At 34.3% G+C, this 23,421-nt stretch overlaps 1 protein-coding gene across 1 annotated transcript in view; it reads right to left on the bottom strand.

Annotated features, from left to right (window-relative positions):
- The window catches only part of LOC114324477 (LIM/homeobox protein Lhx3), a 279,019-nt gene extending 267,124 nt beyond the window's left edge, over positions 1 to 11,895 (bottom strand). The window contains exon 1 of the mRNA XM_050644906.1: positions 11,656 to 11,895. The gene's annotated coding sequence lies outside the window, so the exon portion shown is untranslated. The remainder of the gene's footprint in view (positions 1 to 11,655) is intronic.
- Between the last annotated feature and the right edge of the window lie 11,526 nt (positions 11,896 to 23,421).

The raw sequence follows: 23,421 nt of genomic DNA, 5'->3' as shown, positions 1-23,421 counted from the left end.
GAACATAACAACTCATGATCTACGGTATCGAACGCTTTGGAGAAATATAAAAGAACGAGCAGACTTATTTGACCTTTGTCAGATGCTCTTAGGATCTCATCCATAACCGTTACCAAAGCAGTAGCTGTGCTATAGTTTTTCCGGAATCCACATTGTTTATCAGACAGTATTTTATTGTTTGTAAAGTAAAGATATATTTGATCATATAGAATCCTTTCCAATACCTTGGAAAGAGCTGGAAGTATACTTATAATTCTTAAATCAGAGAAAGTCTGAGGATTGTTGTTTTTGGCTAATGGTTTACCAATAGCCATTTTCCATAAATAGGGAAAATATGTTTTTTCTATACAAGAATTTACTATATGGAGAATATAAATATCTATGAAGGGGCTACAAAGTTGAAGCATTTTAGCTGATATGTTATCTACTCCGCAAGAGTTTGTTTTAATGGAATGCAATGCCAAGTTGATGCTATTCAGTGAGGTGAACGAAAAAGCGAAATTTGAATTATTATTAAATTTGTTACTATTGTAGAATTGTACTTTATTTTTACCCTTATTAGAAACATTGGACAAATATTGTTCAAAATACTTATTAATAGCTTCGGGGTCAGATAATTTAGGGGGAAGATCGTAGTTTTTATTAGTTCGAACATTTAAATTTTTTATTGCATTCCAAGTTTTATTTGAATTTTTTTCATAACATATATTTTCTAAGTAGTTCTTTTTGGCAGTTCTAGTTAAGTTTACAACCCTATTTCTTAGTAGTTTATAATTATCTCTGTCTTCCTGATCCTTACTTTTTTTAAATTTTTGCAGCGCCTTTGATCTTTGTTTCTGCAAAAGTCTAATATCATCCGTTAACCAAGGTGCTTTATTTTTTGTTACTCGACATCTCTTATAAGGGGCATGAACATCAAAAAGTTCAATTAATAGTGTGTTAAAGTATTCGATCTTTTTGTCAATATTTGATATTCTAAAAATGTTATTCCAGTTAAGTTCGGTTAAATCATTATAAAATTGTTGATAATTAAGATTTTTGAAGCAGCGATATTCTGTAAATTTAGGTGGTGGTTTATGTGATTTAAGATTAAGCGTTAGATACACAAGATTGTGATCAGAAATATTATCTGTAGGAAGAGTACCTTGGTTAACAACAACGTCCGGACAATTTACAAAAACAGGATCAATAAGTGTGCTCGTTGTCCTTGTTATGCGGGTGGGTTCATTAAGAATTTGCAGTAGACCATAAGACTCAAAACAGTTTAAAATAGGAGAGTTTAAATTGAAAAAATTTATGTTTAAATCTCCCAGAATAACGATTGGATCAAAGATAGGACAAATATATGAAAAAATATTATCAAAATCAGATATAAAAGAGTTAGGATTTGAGTTAGGCGGTCTATAGAACGCACCAACCACAATTTGTTTCATATTAAGTGAAATTTGAAGAAACAAGTACTCCAAAATTGGATTTATTTGAAAGCTGAAATTTATAACTTGCGTTGGTAATGTATTTTTTATGTAAGCACCTACACCACCCCCTCTAGTTTGCCTATCCGCTCTAAAAAAATTATAACCATCAATTTTTACAGTGTTACTATCGATGTTAGAAGAAAGCCAAGTTTCTGTTATTAGTACTACATCATAATCTTGACTACGAATTAAATTTGAAAGCTCATTGAAGCTTGGGAGTAATGACCTAATATTAATATGTGCAAATTTCATAATATAATTTTACTAATCAACTCAAGAATAACAAAAAGGAGAAATCATGATAAGCTAATGTTCTGTTCTGTTCTGTACATCTTGCTGCACGGAGAAACGTTAAGTAAGTAAAACTTTCGGAGTTTCTTGAGCCAGCAAATTTATGACTTCGTTTTGTATTTGGGGGCCCAAGTAATGTGTTTTTTTTTAGTTAAGTATTGTTTTTATCGATTAATTTAGCTAAAACAGGATCATATTTAGCTAGTAAAAGAACCACCGACAAAAAATTACCTTTTTGGGATTCACTTTCATCTAAACTACCAACATGTCCACGAAAGTACGAAACGCTAAATTGCACCCGAAAACAGTAAGAGTTACGTCAATTACCTGCTTCATTATTTCCTTCCAAATTCCCTATTTTGATGCTTATTAGCAAAATACGGTTTGGTGCCCAATTTAAAGATAGAAGTATTAAGTTTGAAGGCTTTGGGGGGCCCCTACTAACGTCGGGGCCTCCCGCCTTGCGGGCCCTGCGGGCCTTCAGCTACGCCACTGATTAGAAGAAGTTATTAGTTAAAGACAAAATCTTAGGAAATTGAGGTTTGTAGTATAAAATGCAACGGTACAAAATGTTCTTAAGTGTTTGTGTTTAGTTGTACAAACAAAACATATTTACCTAACCTAATTTGTGGTCACTATGCAACAAAGTCTGAGAAAGTCACAGTAACACAAAAAACTCAGAAATTAACCGAAAAACCAACTAGAACAAACACGATCAAAACGTTATACTTACGCCGATACTCCGCACTACTTCAAAAGTTAAACATCTTTTTTATAACACTGACTTTATCATCCTTATTAAGCGTTCCGCTATCTCTATTAAAAAATACGGGCGACAGCGGTAATAGATTTTTATATTATTGGTAAATAAAGAGTTAATCTTTGTGTACATTGTCACAGTGTTCTATTTGAAACAAAATATTTGAGGTGGCTCTTGCAAAAAATAAGCAAACACAAATATCAATATGTATATTTTATTAGTCTTTTGTGTGCTCTTATATCTGCTGATATTATTGGCTAAATATATTCACGGCTCTTGTATTTATCTTTAAACAAATCTTACTGTGTAAAAATTATTTAGATCTCCCAGAATTGCGTAAAATTAATTATAAAAAAATAAACTATTCTTTCTTAGAATTAAAAATGAACTGGCCGATACAATTCCTTCTTCTTCTTCTTCTTCTTCTTCTTCTTCTTCTTCTTCTTTTTCTTCTTCTTCTTCTTTTTGTATAGACATTACTATGTCTGTTTTTTCAATGTGCCTCCAGTAAGTTGTCGTTCCAATGTTTTCGTGGTCTTCCCACTGATCGTCTTTCTATTGAGGGGCCATCTCTCGCTGTCCTTAGGTACTACTCTATTTGTTGCCATTCGGCTTATGTGGTAATTCCATTCTACTCTTTTGTTTCTTATTCAGTTATTAATGTTCTCCACCTTGCATCTCCGTCTTATATCATTACTTCAAGCTCTGTTTTATAGTGTCTTACCATCGATTTTCGTACGGTTTTCATCTCCGCTGTTTCTTCAATCTGCAATATTTTCATCCTCTCTGTATCAGGTCGTGTTTCTGCCGCATATATCACTATTGATCTGATTATTGTTTTGTAAATTCTGCCTTTCATTTCTTTTCCGATATTTTTATTTCTCCATATTGTGTCATTCAGGCAACCTGCGGCTCTGTTTGCTCTATTCACTTGATCTTTCACTTCTGTTTCGATCTTTCCGTAGCTAGATAGTGTAATGCCTAGATACAACTCCAGATGTGAATATGGTCTATGGTTGATCACCATGAAACAGGAAAACAATAATACACTTCCTTTTCTGGATGTGCTGATCACAAAAGAAGACACAGGATAATTACATTTCCATTCCAACCACAACATATAGATCAAGAAAGGAGTTATTAAATGCATATTATATATGATAAAGATCCACCCTGGGTATGCAACAATTTCTACGTGACAAAACTTCAAGACCACAAGTGTCAGGGTAAACGAGCATGAAATATGCATCACAAACAGACACTTCGAGAAATCCCCGATATGCATATGCAATCATGCCTGGGTCAAGGAGCACAGAGTACAATGAAAAGATGCATCAATAATCATAAGAGAAACAAACATTAAAAAGAGAAAAGTCTAAGAAGCAGCCCTCATCTTACTTAACAAAGAAAAACGTGTAGCAAACCCATCAGCAGAATGGAGTGGGCTTTGGTTGCCAATACTAGAAGAAAAAGTTAAAACAAGAACACAATAACAATAGCGGAGTAAATAACGTTGAAGAACAAGCCATTGAAACGCTCCCACACAGACATATGCAACACACAACTCAACCATGAACAAAATTAAAAATTAAATTTTCTCAAGAATCACATCTACGATACAAATTACACAAGCTTATAAACACAAAATAACAACACACAAAAACAGTCAAAAGATACTCCTATGGAAATAACATAATTTTCAAATAATTTTTTTCAACCCAGATTGCTATTATGATCGAGATTAAAATTTCATTGTTTGAAAATAAATACATAAATATAAATAACCTAAAAAATCAGGTTATAAAATCTTCCCAGAATTTTTTCAGAATAATTTTCTTCTTTTTTTTTGAGAACCATTTCCGGAGTGGAGGTCGAAACGTCAAAACATTAGTTACCTAATTAAAAATGTATTTTTCATTACACCAATAATTTTTGTGTAAATACCATATAAGCAATATTACACTTGGTCTATGGATGTTCGCAATTTCCTGTTAGCTTTGCTAATCTCATATTAAATATCCAAAATGTCTATATCATTAGCAAAATGTGTATTATTATTGTGTTATTATTATTGTGTTCAAGCTGCTAAATGAAGAAAATATGGATACACTAGAAATACCCCAGGTCTGACTCCAGTGTACCTTTGTACTATAGAACTAGAGGAAGCAATATGAAAGATAAAAACTGGGAAAGCTCCTATAAATGCGATCAAGTTAGTCTAGAAATGTTAAAATATAAGTACAGTGGAACCCCGATAAGTCGGCCTCCGATAACCCGGAAGTCCGGCTAACCCGGACCGATTTTTATCAGACAAACATTTCAACAATAAAAATGTATGTAATATAATATTTGAGAGATAATGGGTATTTGTGTAACCTGAACTACATAATATACGATAGTAAAAATGACTCATGGCACACGACGTTCGTTGTCGTGTTATCGGAAACAACAGGCACCTGTAGTATCCTTTATTTATTTCAAACTGTCTTGGCATTGTTTAAAAAAAAACTAAAAACTATTAAAAAATTCTTTTTTAAACAATGGTCTTAGTCTTCACTGTTATTAAATAACATAACATCATTGCGATTGAGACCGTATTGTGTGTAGTACAGTCGTATTGTTCGCTTCCGTTCCGTAATGGTTCGTAAATCTATTCAGATTTTGTGTTTGCGTGTTTTTTGTCTACGTAATGGCAACAAAACGTAAAAATGTTGTAGTGACAATGGAAAAGAAACTAGAAGCATTAGGTATAACTGACAAAGGCGAATCTTTAAAAACAATTGCAGCATCATATGGTGTCGGTAATTTTGGTAAAACAATTGCACCATCATATGGTGTCCATTTAAAGATGGAGCTACTACAAATAAAATGGTATCTTTGGATGGTGAAATGATTGTGAAAAGCAATAGTTTTAAGTACCTAGGATCGGTATTACAGAGTAATGGAGAAATAGATGGAGATGCATGCAGTAGAATTAGGGCTGGATGGATGAAGTGGAAAGAAGCGAGTGGTGTGTTGTGTGACAGAAAAATTCCAATGAAGCTGAAGGGAAAATTCTATAAAACAGCCATAAGACCGGCTATGATGTACGGAACTGAATGTTGGGCAGTGAAAAAGAAAGAGGAACAACGAATGCATGTGGCGGAAATGAGAATGCTTAGATGGATGAGTGGAGTGACAAAGAAGGATAAAATTAGAAATGAGTATATTAGGGGAAGTCTAGGTGTGGCACCAATTGATGCCAAAATGAGAGAGCATAGGTTAAGATGGTTCGGTCATGTTCAACGTCGAGACGTTAATCACCCAATACGAAGAATAGCTGAAGTGCAGATTCCTGGAAGGAGTAGAAGAGGAAGACCAAAGAAGACCTGGGGGGAGGCGATAAGGCAGGACATGTTGGTAAAGGGGATTAACATTGATATGACCCAAGACAGAATTGTGTGGAGAAATGCAATTAGGGAAGCCGACCCCGCATAGGGATAAGGCAAAGAGAATGATGATGGTGTCGGTAATAGAACTAAAAAAGGTAAAGAAAAATAGAACTAAAATCGAAGAATTTTGTTTCAAAATGATAACAAAGGACAGTTTGGACAATCGTTGCAAAGCTAATAAAGCTAAAAATGAGACTCTCGACGACGCTTTGTATGTGTTGTTTTGTGCGGAACGCGAACATGGTTTAGCAGTGTCTGGACCAATTATTCAAGAATCAACACTCAAGCTGAATAAGAGAAATGAACAATACTCTATACTCTATACAACTATAGGTAATTTAGATGTGTACTGTGCATATTATATATTTCATGTTATTTCAATTATAACGGAGTTTATCTGTAAGTATACTATATTTTATTAATTTTTACCATTTTCTCCGGCTAACCCGGATTTTCGATAACCCGGATCGGCCGCGGTTCCAATTAATCCGAGTTAACTGTATAGGAGGTTCCACTGTATAGGAGAAAAAGCAAAGAAAAGATTCTGGTACATCCTAAATCTGATATGAAAAAAAATTGTTTACAGAATACACAAATGCAATAGTTGCCAGTGAACAAGAAGGAAAATATCCCTATTTTGTGTAGCAGCAAAACTATACAAAAACTAAACAACAGGAGAACGTGAGTTCAGATAAAGTTCATTTAAGGCTATGGGTACATAATTCGCAAATATTTTACGTGTATCCCTACTTTTTCTGTCTTTACACGGCAAATTACGTGTAGTAAAATTCACACTGGTATGGATATGTAAACATTACTAGAATGTCATTCGACTTGAAAATGTCATCATTAATTTAAAGAGATGGGTTTTGAATGTTCTTGGATAACTCTTATTTTTATAATTGCAAATTATTAATTCAGTTAATAAATGTGATAATTTTTTCACTAACTATGTATTCAGTGATTGTAATAATTTATTTGTACAACAAAGACTAATACTCAATCGAAAAAAGAGAAAAAGTGTTAAAGTGATTTTTTAATAATATATTGTTATGGAACGCTTACAATTTTGAACATCTTTAACAACAAAATACTTGGATCACAGAATATATTATCCTGAAGTATTCTATGCTTGGATCTTCCACAAATAATACACAATAAATAACTTTTTATTAAGTTCACGTCTTAAAGCAATTATTTATCAAATAGATTATATATCAATAATATTTAATCAATAACTCAACATATTCCCGATGTAATGTCAAATACAGTCGGAAAAACGAAAGAATACCCATGAACGAACATATAAAACACGCTATATTTTCCTGCCACTATGTCACACAAAAAATTGGCCAGCACAAGTACATGTAATAATGATTGTTACATGTACTTGCACTGGACAATTTTCTTTGTGACACGGTGATAGGAAAATACAGGGTGTTTTATATGTTCGTTCATGGGTATTCTTTCATTTTTCCGACTGTATTTAAAATTGTCACTGATTGTCAGTGTCTGACTGAAAATATATTATGCTGACAATATTATATTCGGCTGAGTGCGTTGTAAGACAAAGATAGATTTGGAAAATATTACCACGGCATTGTGTTTATTTTTTTCGAATCCTGAAAAAACCAATAAATATTTTTGAAAAATTTAAACGCAGAATGAAAGACTAAATTATTACCGAGGGCCGAAAGTCCCTTAGAATAAATAAAAAGTTTATTTTGAATGATATATTTGAAATTAAAAATCATACTAAATTTTCTCTTAGTTTTTCACCCCTGTAACTTATTAAAATAAACATTATAGAAGTTCTCAGGGACTTTCGGCCCTCGCTAATAACGTGATCTTTCATTCTGCTTTTACATTTTTCAAAAATACTTATTAGTTTTCACAGGATTCGACAAAAATGAATCCCCATTTGAATAGCATTGCAGCCGAAAATACGTACCGATCCTCTTAAGGTCGCTACGAAAACCATTATTTTTCAAAATATTCTACAATGTTTACTACACACGTATTATGTATAAATAACATTGTAAAGTAGTAGGATTGATAGATGTACACACTCAGGCAGATTTAAATGTTAATATTGATAAATCAACAAATTATGAATTTTTAAAGCTGGAAAAACTATCTCGCCAAAAAAGGTCTTAGGAAAACTTTTTAATGTGTGAAAAATTGTCAGGAACAGAAATATTGAAACGGCATTCCAAAATTTTTAATCCCAGCCACTTTATTAAAAACAGTTATAAACAAATTAGAACAATTTTCAAACGCTATTTTGGAGGAGAGTTTAATGAAATTTTGGTTTCTCAATACATCTAGTGTTACCCAAATGCAAGACCAAGACGAGACTTAGATAGTCTTGGTCTTGGTCTTGCGCCAGTACACCTGGTCTTGGTCTTGGTCTTGGTATTGCGCTCCCGGTCTTGGTCTTGGTCTTGGTCTTGCAGCAAGAGTCTTGCAAGTCTCGCAGTTGCCCATTAGCATATTGCATATCTTAGAACAACGTAACAGAGTAGGTACATTTTAAGTTTGAATATCATAGCCATAGGAAAAACCAACCAAATTAATAAATATCTGACACCGGGTGGGGTTTGAACTCACGGTGTAAGTGATCCGTGCCCATATTCTAACTAACTAAAGTTTATTAGAAAAATGCATTTTTTAGTGTATTTGCTATTCACTATCTGTGAGTTGAAAAGCATTCAATTCGGTGACAGATCTGCACAGTATGTTAATGCCAGTTCTAATTTTTATCCACTACGTTGGGTTGGACAGACCAGTATGGGTTTCAGATTTTATGGCACGTGAGCTGCTTCACAAGCAAAGTGAAACTTACTCTTCAATATCTCACTTGTTAGCCTTATATATATATATATATATATATATATATATATATATATATATATATATATATATATATATATAAGGCCGTATTCTTTAACAATATATATATACGTATATAGCCGTATTCTTTAACAATATCGCTGGAAAAATGTTGTTGCTAGACAGGTAAAGTGTCATTGTATACCGGATACCGGGTATACCAATCAAACTGTGTTTTTTCTCAAAGTTCGCATCATTTTGTGGAATATTCTAGCATATAAAATACTTAAATTAAAACCCAACTATAGTCTAATGTTTTCTTAACATTCTGTTTTTGATTCATTCGCTTATGTTGTATAACAAAAAATTTAGGTATTTTATCAACTAGCCATGTTTTTCATTAATACAGGGTGTTTTTAAATAAGTATGGCAAACTTTAAGGGGTAATTCTAAACAAACGAGTCATGTTACGTATGCATGCCAATGGTGAATATTAAATTCTTAATTGTATGTCAAAAATGCGCAATAACTTCCTCATAAAACTCACCAAATTTCATTTGCATATCTCAACTGGTTTTAGAGCAATAAATAAATTCTCAGTTTGTAAGAAAAATTTTAATACCCCTATTTCGGAAACGAAGCATTTGCAGACATACCCTCCTATTAGAGGTGAAACTCACAAAGTGCACTTTTTTGAGATTTTGACATTTTCATCAATTTGAACTCAATACGGTACTGTCTAGCTCTGTAAAAATCAACTGGGTCTCTATTCTAATTGCTGAGATAATTTTATGGTATACTTCACTAAGTGCATGATTGTGAATTTCGGTTTCAAGGTAAAAATCATTAAAACTTATTATTGCCCTTAGTGAATTTTTCCTTACAATCTGGAGTGCCGAATCAGTAATACATATTATTTAGTGATCTTTCAAACAATACATTATTAAACATAACTGTTTATTATTTTTGTGTTCATTATCTATTCGGCGATTGATTAAAGAAATGAGCTTAAGTATATTATTTCTTTGTAGCAAATATTTTACATAATCTATTTTGCGATCAAGCAGGCGACTTGTGTGTTATATTGTATTGTTGAAACTGTATATTATTCGTGTGCATTAAATGTTCGGCGATTGATTAAAAAAATATGGGTTTAAATTTCTTTGTAACAGATAGCCTATGCTTACATAATGAATAACATTATCTATTTTATGGTTAAGCAGGCGACTTTTGTGGCTGTCGCCGAAAATAATGGCATTTATTTTCAAACAACGAAACTTATTGTTCATTTTTTAAAGAATAGACGGTTATTTTTGATAGATCGTTAGTAGTTGTAAGTCAGCAAAATTTTGTATAGGTACCTTTGTATGTATAAAATGTATGTGGATATATTAAAAGTAACATTACTTCTGTTTCTATCACATGTGATTTTCTATAGAGGCAACTGTTTTGTATAAACTTATTTATATACTTAATAATTATTTATTGTATTCATTAACATTGTATTCATTACCTGTTTCATTTTGAATCCCAACGTCATGATACTTTATGGAGATAAATTCATTAACTTCTCAATATCCAATAATTGTGTTTATGGAAAAACTCATAAGTACAAAGTGTAGCTATTGAATTTTACCTCTAATAGGACATACCTACGTTTATAAATCAAACTTATGAAACTGCCATTATTTTTGGTGCTGAATTAGCCTGTAAGGTTACCATACTTATTTAAAACACCCTGCATTGATGAAAAACATGGCTAGTTAAAAAAGTACCTAAGTTTTTTATTATCCAGCATAAACGAATGAATTAAAAAACAGAATGTTAAGAAAATATGTATTTAAAAACACAGTTTGATTGGTACACTCGTACCAAAAACCTGGACAATTAAGTTCAGAGCAAAGAAATCGTCTGCTGTTAAAGATGTGAAAAATATTTTATTCTCCTATATACTCCCTAAAACGACCTTCAGTTCTAACCGCAAGACGCAAGAATCTCGCAGGCTTAGTCTTGTTCTTGCTTAAGTCTTGCACGCTAAGTCTTGGTCTTGGTCTTGTTAAAATTAGGCGGTCTTGGTCTTGGTCTTGGTCTTGCGAAAACGCAAGAACAAGACCAAGACTGCAAGACCAAGACCGATTTTGGGCAACACTAAATACATCTGTGGAAAATATGCACAAAAACAAAAAAAAAATGAGATCTTATAAAGTGTATACTCTATCGTCAGCAACCGCGTTTTTGCAATTGGAAAAATGGTAATAAGTATTTAATAAAAAAAATATCTCTTAATCTGTTGACCATGTTTCAACCATTTTTTTTTGCTTTATATTGGTGACATAATGCCACTTTTGCTGTAAAATAAAATATTTTATAGTGCTTATTTATAATGTAAATAATCAGCAAATTTGTTTTGAAAGCTTTATTTATAAGTATTTAAGTAAATTAAAAGTGAAATTTAATTTAGTAAGTCTTAAATGAAATCTTTTTCCTTCGGCTTTGCAGGAAAAATCGTAGAAACCTGCATGAATAATAAAAGCATGAATTATGGAAACATGAAAAATCGCCAATTTTTCATTATTTAAACTATGTTCCCCTTATACAAATCATATACTTTGTTGAAAATATCTTTTGTTTTTATCTAAACTTTGATATAAAATTTGTTCCAATCTGTACTGAATTACATTATTTTCATTTATGTGTATAGTAATTTCATTTGATCAGATTATTTTCCAAGGTCTCAAATTATATGGTCTTTTTTTACTAATTCCTATTTATATATCCTGTATTTCCCTGTTAAAAAAATATTTAAAAGTAGATATTTTATAAGTGTATAAAGGAAGATTGTTCATGCAATATTACCAACAATTACCTATGATGTATTACTATTCCAGGCATTAAATCAAATTGTATCACAGGAAGTTCATAACGAAAATTGGAAATTAAAATCACTACTAATACGCCAAATCTTGTCCCGAATCTAGAATCCGGAAATCCGTAAATCTTTCCAGATACGTATGTTTCATGTAGGTGATATTTTTCAATTTGAGCTCTAACTTAACTTGGTCTGTCCGATTAATTTCACTAAGTGTTCAAGGCGAGCTATCCCGAGATTCACTGTTTCGGCAAAGACAGTGTATAATCTACCCCTCCAGAGGACTCTCTCGATCGACGCCATTATTAAAATCAGTCTTCATAATAGAGCGTGACGTCACGCGCCGCGACGCTAGGCGGCGGCGCGCGTCCTGGACACTCCCCCAGAAGAAAAGGACATCGCTCCTTTTTCTGGATAAGAATTGTACTTGTGCACTGATCGGACATATTTTTTTACTACGCGTCTGGATTTCGCAGGAATATTTGTACAGATTTTTTATTGCACTGTGGCTCTTGACTACTCTATGAATGTGCTTTCTGTTTTGTTTACTAAAGAGATAAATTATAAATAATAATACTAATATATTTATTTGCATAACTGTCAAAATCTTTGTAGATTACAAAAAATACAAATAATTAGTATTTGATACAAATCAAATCTTAATACAAAGTTTTTTTAATTCCTCTACGAAAAATTGGAAACAACAATTGCAAACATTCCAACTAAGAAGCTAACCTGCATACCTATGCGGTAACTTTAACGCAAAAGTCGGCAACACTACACATAATTAGTGTTGCCACGAGACGAGACGAGACGAGACTTTCACTTAGTCTCGTCTCGTCTCGTTAACTCGAGACGAGACTAAGTTAAAGTCTCGTCTCGACCTAATGCAGTCTCGTCTCGTCTCGTCTCGTCTCGTATGGTCTCGTATGGTCTCGTCTAGTCTCGTCTAGTCTCGCCCAGTCTCGACTAATGATTTTTATTTCATTCCCACATTTCCACGTATGAAGTACAAATTGTCATATTCTCCGAAAACCCGCACAATCTGTTTCTATGCTTTATGGCGGAAGCACCCGCTAGAGACCGTCTTAAATTGCATCAATAATGCAAAGTATATTGTAAATTCTTCTCAACCTTCCTAATGCGACTGGCCTGTACTTGCAATTACTCACTGGTCTGGCCCTTTGGCGGTAGGTCATAAACCACACCAGCTTGCAGATGTTGCAGATGGGAATTTCCCAGGATAGTTTATGTTTCTGTTTCCTGTGTTTCGTCTACCTGATAATTCGATGACTAACCGCATGGGTCCTTCTCTCTTAGCTACTTCTTATCTTTTGGGTTCAAGTCTCAGTCTGTTTTTAGCTCTTGCAATCGCAACAATTTTTCAATCAGCGAATGCGAGTGCGAATACGTCGAATACGCGTGTTACATATTGATTGTAAGCATTTTTAATGTGTTTTACAACTACGGTATATATATTGTATTGTGTAGAGTGAATTACAACAATGAAACGAAGTGCCAGGATTGAATCAACCACTGTAAAACGTGCAAAACCACTAGTTGGAGACGAAGCTGCAGACGAGATTCTCGAAGAACAAGATCCATATTGTGCTAGTGATGACAGTGACAAAGACAAAGATTTTGTCCCAGAGGAATGTGAAACCACGAGCATGTCGTCCAGTTCTCAGTCATCAGTTTTTCCGGAAGATGAATCTTACTCCAGTGCTTCTACATCACGTGTTAATGCCAACTCGCAATCAGAAAAATTTAAAAATCTCTTCGCCTATTTGCACAACAATTTGAACCAAAAATATGCAGAGTGTAAATTATGTAAACTGCAGGGCAAAAATGTTCAGTTAAAAATGAAACAATCAAACACGAGTGGATTAAAGAAGCATTTACGAGCTCGACACAAGAAGGAATTTTCTCAACTATATCCTGCCGACAACACACATGGAAGAGGCATAAATGCAGCAGCATCGACATCGGCTATCAAACAGCAAACAATCTCCAATATGTTTCGGAGTTCTCAGCATCAGGTAAGCCAATGTTGCCTTTCTTTTTTTTTCGTATCCTTACTATTTGATTTTCTAATTAACGGTAACTAGTCACGGCCTCATCGTCTCTGCATAAAAATTCAAAAATTATTAAAAATACATAATATCAATTGCCACGTAAGTCTGTAAATTCAAAAAGTCAACAAATTTTATTATTTTATTTTACGTTTATCGATTATTCAGAATGTTCGGTTTAGGCACTTGGCAACTTCGTTATTTTAAAAAGAACACCATGTACTTACATATATTGGGTAATTCCGGGGGAGATGACCACATTTTCAAAAGTGCCAATATTTTCTTTAATACGCTTAATTAATTAAGTTATAAAATAGCAAACTACGCAAACTTTATTGCACATTTCATAAACAAAATCAGAATTCTAAAAAACAACACATAGTATTCAATAAAAAAACATAAACAAAACGTTCTAATGGTCCAACTAACCCAACCGTTAAGGGTTACATGAACCACCATATACGGTCTAGTTGGACCACCTAGGGTGAGACGGACCCCAAACAGTTTTTGGTAAAACAGGGTAGACACTTTTTTCTCAAAATAATTTTCCCTGACTTTTCCAGACTCTCTCTTCCAGACGATTTTTCAACTTTTCCCTGACTCAATGATAATATTTTTACAAGGGTTGGCAAATATAATGATATTTATATAAACATCGATATAACATTATACATACTTAAAGAATATTTTTGATAAATATCTGACATTTTATATCCAAACTAATATGATTGTGTACGCAGTGTAACGTAACAAAAAAAATTCAAGAAATAAAGCAAATTTAAGACTTAACCTTAACTTAACTTAAGCACGTAAGAATCTAAAGCAAAAATTTCTAGTTTACCTTAAAAACAGAAATTTGATAGAAGTTTAACAAGTAAAAATTTATAATTTTGAAGTATAAATTTCCAGTTTAGTTTAAAAGTGTATAATAGTTTAGTTGTTGAAAAGTTATTAAAAGTTCCGACTTTAAAAGTAGAAATTTCGTCTTTAAAACTGAAATTTCTAATTGAGTTTAATGACAGGAAATACTAGTTGTTTAAAAACAGAAATTTGTATTTTAGTTAACTTTAAAAAGTCATTATCAGATGTTTAGAAATGAAGTGTGTAGTTTAAGTTTAAATGTAAACATTGCTAGTTGTTTTAAAATGGCAATACCTAGTTTAGTTTAAACCAAAAAATTCTAGTTCAAAGGCAAAGTAGAAACTTCTATTTATTTTTACAAGTAATGTAGTAACTACTCTTCTTGCATATTTCATACACGAAGCTTCCTTAATTATTGTTCAAGGTACACTATACATGACGCAATTTTTTGATGCTAGTTTCATCAAACTGCATGTAGCCGTTTCGTCGGAAAAAAATCGAGAACCTAACGAAATGCATTGGCGCCTATATGGGCCATTCGATCTTTGTCAGGTCGTAACTCCGTTTGAAGTGCGGCGAAAATTAATTCGGTCTGCCGGATTTTGTCACTTATCACTCGATATCTCGAAAACGAGGACTCAAATGAAAAACTTCGTCCCTTACAAAATTGTAGCCCGAAGGCTTCCGATGACAACGGTGCATTATTTACATTTTTTGTACAAGTAATAACCTAGGTACCCACCTAAGTTAGAGGTACCTACCCATTTACTAGTAAATGGCAATTAATAGATGTACGTTATAGTAGCAAATGCGTTCGCAAACCCTTATTCGCACACCTGTATTCACTTTTCAATTAGTTTGGATTTTATAAATGGAAACAGAACCATTGTCAAACGCTTTAAAGTTCCTTATCACTCTAAAAGTTGGCCGCTATAACAAACATCACTGCTGTTATTCATAGGAATTTTTCATTCAAATATTTATAACCGTTGCTACGACTAATTTGCAATAGTAATTATGTTGGTAACTATTACTACAATAGATCCTAACCAGTACTATCCAAATTGCGCTCACAACAACAAGCAATTAGCATCATTTACTGCAACGTAATGCACTGAAGTAATGTAGTACCTTCTCTTCTTTGGTATTTCATTCTGTAATACACGAAACTTCCTAAATTATTGTATATTCCACTCCACCACTTTAATAGGAAGGCAGTTTTTATACAAAAACAGTAGAAACAAATTACAATTTGCTTGCTACAAATTTGCGCCACAAATTTCTCACACATTTTTTTCCGTGTAGTTTTAATAATAATTCTTAATTTGCAATACCCAACTGTATGACTGTAAAATGAAAGCAACATTTATGCTCTGTGCAACGCTGATGTGCTCACTTTTTAACGTTTCTTCATTCATTTCCAAGGTGTTTCGATGTTACAATTAGGAAGGGTCTGTAAGCGTAATTTTTCCCAAAAAAACCGGTAAAACGGTAAAAGTTAGTAGACCCTATCTTCCACGTATGCTTATCAGAGCCTGAATAAAATTCAACGAGCAACTGAAAACTGAAATAACATGTAGGGTGCACAGCCCCAACCCGAAATTCTGTACAGTCAAAAATACAGGGTGTCCCTGAAATAAGCGGCATAAATTTAACCACAGATTCTATGGACCAAAATAAGTCGATTGAAGCCAATTTATCTGTATACAAAGTTGCTTCGTTTGGCCGTGAGAGGGCGCCAAAGTTTATTTTTGTTTTTAGTTTTTCTGTAATAATTCATACGCGGATCGTTAGATTTAGATGAAAATGAAACTAGATACCTGGATACTGCTTAAGATGCTCTAACATCTGATATGCATATCAAGGTCATTTCGATGCGATAAGGGTATAAACCACCCCCACCCTAACAGAAACCGTGGTATAACTTTTTTATGGATTGGACATTCCAGTCAATATTTTTTCTGGTAAAATAGCAACCTATTCTGCATGTTTTTTGTCTCCTACAAAAAATTAATATCTGCAGCCGTTTTCGAGATAAAAAATATTTTAGTAATCGCAACCCCAAATTTTGTAGTATCAAAAATTTTTTTTTGCTCATTTGAAAAAAGGTAAACGCAGGTTTAGATTCCTTGGACCAAAATAAGTACATTTTACTTATAAGAATTTTGTCTTAAAATGCTTCGTTTGTCCGTGAGAGGGCACAAAACTTAGAAATTTTCGTTATAAATTCCAATAGGTCTCACAGAAAAACCAAGCATTTTTCGACAAAAATTTATTGAATGAAATCAACTTATTTTAGTCCAAGGAATTTGTGTCTGCGTTTTCCTATTTCGAAATGAGCCAAAAAAAAAATTTTAGGTACTGCCAAATTCGGGGTTGCGATTACTAAAATATTTTTTATCTCGAAAACGGCTGCAGATATTCATTTTTTGTAAGAGACAAAAAACATGCGGAATAGGTTGGTATTTTACCAGAAAAAATAATGACTGGAATGTCCAATCCATAAAAAAGTTACACCACGGTTTCTGTTACGGTGGGGGTGGTTTATATCCTTATCGCATCGAAATGACCTTGATATGCATATCAGATATTAGAGCATCTTAAGCAGTATCCAGGTACCTAGTTTCATCTAAATCTAACGATCCGCGTATGAATTATTACAGAAAAACTAAAAATAAAAATAAACTTTGGCGCCCTCTCACGGCCAAACGAAGCAACTTTGTATATAGATAAATTGGCTTCAATCGACTTATTTTGGTCCATAGAATCTGTGGTTAAATTTATGCCGCTTATTTCAGGGACACCCTGTATATCTATTCTTTAAAATATGAACAATTTGATTCGGTGTAACTTTCGTTTGAAGCTTTTTTAATTTTTTTACGGGAACGCAGTTTTAGCACGATCCGTCTTAAGTGCCCCAACCTGTATGTTTGTCATGTTTGAACTCCAAAAAATTGGTCTTTAACATATTTATTTGGTTTATTGTTTACAGTTTGGTAGCGCGTGCGCACCCATCAGTCAACCTGAATTTGATGAGCTGGTTGTAGAGTGGATAGCTGTCAAATACCTTCCTTTTAATTTTTTTGAAGACGATTTCTCCCAAAAGCTTTTTGGCTTCTTAAATAAACAACTGGTGTATCCCAAACGTACGAGCCTTAAGATAAAAGCTATGGATCGATTTAATAAAATGCAAGAGAGTGTAATAAGGATTATGAATGCCAATAGTTCAAAAGTCTCTTTCACAATAGACGGATGGACATCTGTAGCCAATAAATCGTTCTACGGGATAACCGCTCACTATGTAGACGATAATTATACGCTCCAGTCTCTGGTGATTGACTTTGTACCATCACACGGACACCACACAGGACGGGATATAGCTCAGTTCTTTTATTCAACTTTAAAAAAGTACAACATTGTTGAAAAGCTTCAAGGCATTACAGTCGATAACGCCGCCTCTAATACCCGATTTATGCACGAATTATCTCAAATAATGGCCGACGATGTTAATGTGAAATTTGATCCTGTTGATCAACATTTCAGATGTTTCGCTCACATATTAAATCTTGCTGTCCAAGACATACTGAAGTTAATACGAGACGAGCCCAAAAATGATTATGACGATTATGGGGAAGATGGTGGATCTGAGTCTGATCAAGAAGAAGATGCGGGTGAAAAACAAAAACCGTTGAGTAAGTTGCGAACATTATTCCTAAAAATAAAACGAAGTGAACAGTGGCAAAACAAATTTAAAAGTTGTTGCGACGTAACGAACATTAAATGTTTAGCAACAAATGTGGATGTTTCCACTAGGTGGAATTCCACCAATGACATGTTGGCTGTTGCAATTAAACTGAAACCGGCATTAAATGCCCTATGCGAGAACAATGCCGAATTAAGTTCGTTAAAAATACGTGAGGATGACTGGGCAATATTTTCCCAAATCCAGAAAATATTGAAATATTTTAAATCACTGTCTGTGTTACTGAGTGCAGAAGAATATGTCACGCTGCCGTTGGTGGTAATTGGTTTCAATATGTTACTTGACAAACTAGAAGAAGAAATTTTCGCTCTAGACTCCAAAGAAAATAGAACATCAGTGGATGAAATGATACTGCTCGCTTTCCAGGCAGCTCGTAATAAATTAATTAAGCACTATACCAAAGCCAATTGGATATATTGCGTGGTATTACTGTTAGATCCTCGACACAAAAAAGAAACTTTCTATTTGACAGATTGGGGCAAGGAATTACTTAATTCGTCGATGCAGAAATTTGAAGAAATTTATAAGAATGAATATTATGCACCAGAGTTTAAAAGTAATTCCACTCAGACTACCGAACATTCCACTAGAGAAGAGGATGAAGATTTTGATTTATGTTGTCTTTTTGAAATGAAAAATCAAAAATCTGCGGAGAGCACATGGCGTAACGAAATAGATGCGTATTTCAATAGCCCGAGAGCCCCCAGAGATGCGAACATTTTGCAATGGTGGAATCAAAATGCTTCTACATATCCAACGTTGTCGAAAATGGCTCGAGATTATTTTAGTATTACTGCTACAAGTGTGCCAGCGGAGAGACTTTTTTCGCGAGCCGGATTAACTATTCGAAAACATAGAAATAGATTGAGTGCGGACTCGGCTAGATGCCTTTTATGTATTAATTCATGGTGCAACAATAAGTTGTACAAGTCTATTAAAGAAAATGAATAACTTTTTATAACCAGAATTGTTCCTTTTATAGGTAGATGTAGGCATTATTAATAAGTACTTAATTATGTTAATTACTCATTATACTACTTATAAATTTATTTTTTTGAGATTAATGTTACTTTTTTTAGAATGTGTGATTCTGTTGTTTCATCGGCCATTTTGTACAAAATAAAATTTTCGTCTTTATTGTATTGTTTCGTTTTAAGTACAAAGCCATACCTAACACAAATAAAAGAATGTGTGACAACTGTAAATGCAAGCCTCTGCGGAGGATTTTTTCTTGCAGCGCAAATAAACTTTAACCGGAAAAATAATTTTTTCTGCGATCAGTATGATAAATCACTCATTCCGTGGTTGCTAATAAATCAGAAATTATAGGCTGTGCAATATCAACGCAATAAAGAAATAGGCGCAACGCGCAAACGTGCAGAAAAGTGCTTCGTATAGGTAAGTGCAGCATTATGTACTGAAGCACACCTTGACCTTGAGCAAGGAGTCATTTTGACGTACGAATCCATGTTTGGAAAACGATGCGTTTTCCTCGACTTTCCCGAAGGACTAGTGCGCCAAAATGACTCCTTATTCAAGGTGTGCTTTATAAAATTTTTATCTATTTTGCATATTTACAGTTCACCTTAGTTGAATTTTATTTATCCGCCACGCCACACTTGATTTTTCAATCATAATGCTACATTCAATTGTTGTTACAGTGCAGATCTTGATTGAGTTGAAGAGATACACGTATTTATTGAAAACTTCAAGACTAAATTGAGAGTCTCGTCGAGACTCTCGTTTGGTCTCGTCGAGACTCTCGTTTGGTCTCGTCGAGCCTCTCGTTTGGTCTCGTCGAGACTCTCGTTTGGTCTCGTCGAGACTCTCATTTGGTCTCGTCTCGCCGAGACGAGACTTTCGTTGGGTCTCGTCTCGTCGAGACTAGGCGAGACGAGACTGAACCACGGTCTCGTCTCGAAAAGTCGAGACGAGACGAGACGAGACGAGACTAGTCTCGGTCTCGACGGCATCACTACACATAATGACGACCTAAAGAATACCCATGCACGATCACATCAATCACTTGTTTTGTATTTGCTGTCTTTTTCTATAAATAACAAACGTTTGTTATAGAAAAGGATAGCAAATACAAAATAAGTGATTGATGTGATCGTGCATGGGTATTCTTTCATTTTTCTGACTGTATGTAGGTAGGTACTGGAAAAGTTCGCATAGGTCAGAGAACCGAAAGAAGAGACAGCTTAATTGAGGTTATCACAAATATCTATATTATCATGAATACCCGTTTTAAACCATAGATATAATAATACGTACATTAGACAAGGTACGAACCATATCGTAACGCGGAGCAGTTCGGGTCGGTGGTCTATCTATCTCTCTCTACCGGCGCTTAGCTTTTTCTCTGTGTCTGTGTCTGTGTCGTTCCATTACTCCCACCTCTTGGTAGATACGCTCACACTCGTACGACAGACAAAGATAGCTATTGAGAAATTCACACCGAGAATGCAGTACGGCTAAGATAGGGCAATACATTTCTGATGGGGAATAATCGCACAGGGTTGTCGGTCTTCACCAGTTGTTGATTGCTCTCTCAAGAGCGTCGCACAGGTACTGTGGCAACACTGAATGCGCATTACTATCTTAACCGTACTGCAATCCCAGTGTGAATTTCACGTTAGACCACTGTACTTACTATAGCGATACGCTTTAATTACTATTTTTGCTAATTTTAATTTTAATAATTTTTTCTCAAAACGAAATAATATGGGCCATATAAAAGTCACAGTTAATATACAAACCAGATGCTAAGAAAGACATGGTTTTACAAAACGAAATGCATCCCTAACCATATATCTTTGGTGTGTTCAGTGTAACAAACTGAATTCCTCATAAATTAATTATCATATCAGACCATTATGTCAACAACTCACTTTGGACATGCAATCGTTTTTAAACTGCAGAAGTGTTTCTGTTTTTATACGCCAGATCTAAATAATTTATTTCCCATCTGGTCAGAGGGTAGAAACACAAACAGATTAGCGTCTGTGGCTTTCTTTTCAGTCTCTTCACAGCATGCGAACAAGCCGAACTCTCGCTAACAGTCGACCCACTCCGAGACCTAAGCAAAACACCTTTTTGTTACCAAAATAAATAAATATTTTACTGTTCGTCGTTAACTTATTTTTATTATTTTTAAATTAATTCCATCAACTCAAACCTACCGGAATATTGGTGATCCCGAGAACATTTAAAACGCCGCGAAAATTTAACAAATTAGTGCTAATAATATATTTTTGCCGGTTTTTAACTACAGTGAGCATCGAAAATGACGGACAGTACCAGTGCCAACAACAGTGCTTCAGGATAACAGTGCTTCAGTTGATCGGATTTCAATTAAAATCCCACCGTTTTGGCCCAACGATCCTGAAATTTGGTTCCTGCAAGTGGAAAACCAATTTACACTTGCAAACATGTGACGCAACAAAATTTAACTACATAATTGCTAATCTCGAAACAGTGTACATATCAGAAGTTAGGGACATCATTGTGTCACCCCCAGCTACAGAGAGCTACGTAAAATTAAAATCAGAGTTAATTAAGAGACTTAGTGCATCTCAACAACAAAAAATTAAAAGACTACTTGAGCATGAAGAACTGGGCGATCGACGACCTTCTCAATTCTTACGACATTTACAGTCTTTAGCAGGCACAACAGTACCAGATAATATTGTAAGGTCTCTGTGGTTAGGTAGACTGCCATCGTCTACACAAGCTATTCTAGCTACTCAAGCTAAAGCTAGTTTGGATGCAGTTGTCAAGCTAGCTGGCGTTACACCTCGATGCATTGAGCGACCTATAACTAGCCTGATCTATTGTTAATATATCTACGTTTTAAACACCATCCACGCCGACTATATACTTGTCCTGAAGATAGGCCAGATGTCAAATTGATTAGGGTAATGATGTCAATTGTCCTAAGTACACCCTCACTAATATTCGCAGTAAATCATCAATCCCAACAGTTAGATCATTTCCAAGGGCGATATACAGATCAGATCATACTCTCATCGTAGCTAAACTTTACGCTTTGTACACATGTGGGCGCTTTACCAGCGCTTTCGTCGCGTTTCAAGTTACGTAGGAACAAATGGTATCGTATACATGCACCTCGCGTACAAAGCGCCCGCATATGTACAAAACCTAAACCGTCCAATAAACGGAGAGAGACAAAGACGTACATCGCAAGAAATATGGGAGACCATTAAACATTCTGTAACAACACCAATTAATCACTCAAAGTTAGATATTCTTGTGAAACAGAAACACTGGATAATTGAGAACAGAAGAAATCTTTGTCAAAGTGGTGTACTTGTGAAAAGGAAAAAACTAATTTGAGAAACCTCAAGAAAGGAATAAAATGAAGATGCAAGGGTGATAAACAAGAGATCTATTTAGAAAAATACGCTACATAACAAGAGACTTTAAAGCCAATACCAGAAAATATATCAGAGGAGTCTATATAAAGCTAATTTCTACTCTATTTTATTTATTTTTAGACCCAAAGTGTTTTCACTTGTTTTCACAAGAATATTTGCTAATCGTTTCCCAATCTTTGTCTTGTTTTTGATCTATTTTGGCTCGCTGTTCTCGTACGGATTCTATTTTCATTCTGTTGTTTTGTAGTTTCTCGACGTTAAAATTTTTCCTCTATTCTGTTCTTTCCTGTTCCTAGCCACCTTGACTGAAATGTCTTCCTAGTGAAGAGATATACCTACTTTCATTGGACCAGCGGCCAGCGATAAACAGTTTTCAAACTGTCGTTAGGTAGCCTCTGTATTTCCTAAACCTTTTTTTTTAATCGGAACAGAAGAATTCGTATCCGCCATCCCTGAAAACCATAAACATTCTCAAGAAAGATGAAGAAGCTATGACATGACATGATAATTAAAGATGATTTTGGTTTATTCCCAACTAGATCTTACATTAATATTATATATTACAAGCCCCCTTATGACGTACGGGCATGAAATCAGAGTTATGCCTATTCCCAGTCCGGTAGAATACAAGTGTAAAATTTCATAAAAATCTGTTGAGGCGTTCTCG

Source organism: Diabrotica virgifera, chromosome 1, assembly GCF_917563875.1.
Source record: "Diabrotica virgifera virgifera chromosome 1, PGI_DIABVI_V3a".
Taxonomy (NCBI): Eukaryota; Metazoa; Arthropoda; class Insecta; order Coleoptera; family Chrysomelidae; genus Diabrotica; species Diabrotica virgifera.
The sequence above is the reverse complement of the archived record's forward strand: the minus strand, read 5'-3'. Positions and strand labels throughout refer to the sequence as shown.